The following is a 2,285-nucleotide window of genomic DNA, read 5'->3' as shown; positions in this document are numbered from 1 at the left end:
TCACTTTTGATCTTCGGCTCTTATATGACCTTATTGTGTTGCAAGTGCCGTAAAACTCTTACTAAAACTAAACTCGTGCGGGTGGTTAGCGGGTGATCTGGTGTGGTTTGCTACTTCTTTCCTATCAAACATCTGTCTCCCCTGTCTTTTTTTCTTTTTTGTGTTTGTTACTCTCTTGTAACACTTTTAATCGTCGGAACTTATATGAACTAATATTGTGTTGCAATTTTAAGTACCGTAAAATGCTTTCAAAAACAAACACACATCACCTGTTCCTTTCTCAGGTTACGGGTGGATGAAGGGTGGTGTTCGTTTGTATATCTCTCCGTGTGTCTGTCTGTCTGTATGGTATAGTATGGTATGGATGTGTGCATGCCCCGAAAAAAAAGAACACTCCTCCCAAAAAAAAACCCCAACAACAACAACCAACAAAAACAAACAAAAAAGAACCAAACACGCCCCACAAACAAAAAAAAAAACCAACAACCCCCCCCCTCCCCCTCACGATATTGTTGAATATAAAAATGTCACTGAGGTCGGCACAGTATGTCATTCTGTAGTAGTAATATATGTTTGGTCAGTAGGTCGCATCTACATGTATCTCATTTCTTCACTACTTTTCACTCCTGTGTGTGACTACTGTGTATACCTACCGTTTGTGAGCGGGGAAAAGGGGAATTTTAATGTAGGTATAATACACTTCTTCTGTGTGAGAAAGGACGTTTTAATGTGGATATAATACGTAAATGCACCTGTCTGGGGGGAAAAAAGTACGTACATAATGTATTTATTGGTTAGCTTGTATTCGTGACTTGGTTTTAAAATGTTACTTAATCCGAGGGAGCAGCTGTTCGTTGTGCTCAAAGCAATGTGGAATGACGTGTTTGAATATAGGCTTTTTTAAAAGCACCCATCGACACAAAAATGCCCCCATCGACCCAATTTAGATAGTTTACGTGGGTGGTTTGCGGTAGCTCTGGTGTATTTTGCTCCTTCTTTCCTATCCAACATCTATCATCCTTATCTCTCCTTTTATTTTGTGTTTGTTGCTATCGTAACATCTGCAATCTTTGGCACGTGGATGGTTGGCGGGTGGTCTGGTGTGGTTTGCTTTTTCTGTCCTATCAAACATCTACCGTCCTTATCTCCCCTTCTTCTTTTTATGTTTGTTACTCTCTTGTAGCACATCTAATCTTCTAGCGCTCCTGTGATCTTATGCAGTTGCGAGCGCCGTTAAACCTCTACTACAACTAAATCTTTGGCACTAATATGACCTAATTGAGTTGCAAGTGCCATAAAATCTTTACACAACCCCCCCCCCCCAACAACTACAACAACAACAACAACAACGACTGTGAGATAGATAGTTTACCAGGCGGGTTTCGACCCTGCTGCAGGGCCAAACCGGGATAAGACTGGGATACATTGTCCCTTCAGACAAAAAGACGATGCTCCATAATACTATTGCCTCACGCTGTAATCGAACTCGGGTCTTCTGCGAGCGTCGATGTAAGGCTTGCCTAACTGCTACACCACAGATGCCGGCGAAGGGGGTTATTGGTTGTTTGATTCTGTTTGCTGTTTACCTGACTAAATTTGCGGAGTGATCAGTGAGTGGTTGGCAGGCGGTCTGGTGTGGTTTGCTCCTTCTGTCATGTCAAACCGTCCGTATTTCACCTCCTTTTCTTTTTATGGTACTCACTTGTAACATCTCTATATCTTTTGCACTTATATGATCTAAATTGTGTTGCAAGTGCCGTAAAACTCATATAAAAAACAAAAGACAAACAAAGAAATCCCCCCTCTCCAACCAAAACAAAGCAAACCCCTAAAAACGTTCACTTTATTGGAACAACCTGTGTCAAATACTGCTTTATACACCTACGTTAATTCGGGATGTGTGTCTAAAATGTTTTAATTTATTTTAATTTCCGTGTTTAGTTTTCATATTTTGTATCAGAGCAAATGTTTATTTGTTTGAATACGGTGAAGCCTACTGACACAATGACGGTCTGTAAGTCAGTGCTTGGAAAAAGTGAGACATACAGGCAGAAACAACAGAAGGATAGTAGAGGAGTATGACCTGCCAGTGGTGCCCTCCAACCCCTCGCAGGGGAGATGTATAAGAACAGACAGAAGGACAAGATTATACCGGAACTTGTGCAGTGGAATTATATTATATTTTCTCTCGGAAGCTGTCAGATCAATTGCAGTGTTTAATATCGACGTCCGTGTCGAGTTCCGAGCAGATTTGAATACGACCAGTTACGCGAGTGGCTTTGTCA

This window comes from Aplysia californica, unplaced genomic scaffold, assembly GCF_000002075.1.
Source record: "Aplysia californica isolate F4 #8 unplaced genomic scaffold, AplCal3.0 scaffold00298, whole genome shotgun sequence".
Lineage (NCBI taxonomy): Eukaryota > Metazoa > Mollusca > Gastropoda > Aplysiida > Aplysiidae > Aplysia > Aplysia californica.
The sequence above is the reverse complement of the archived record's forward strand: the minus strand, read 5'-3'. Positions refer to the sequence as shown.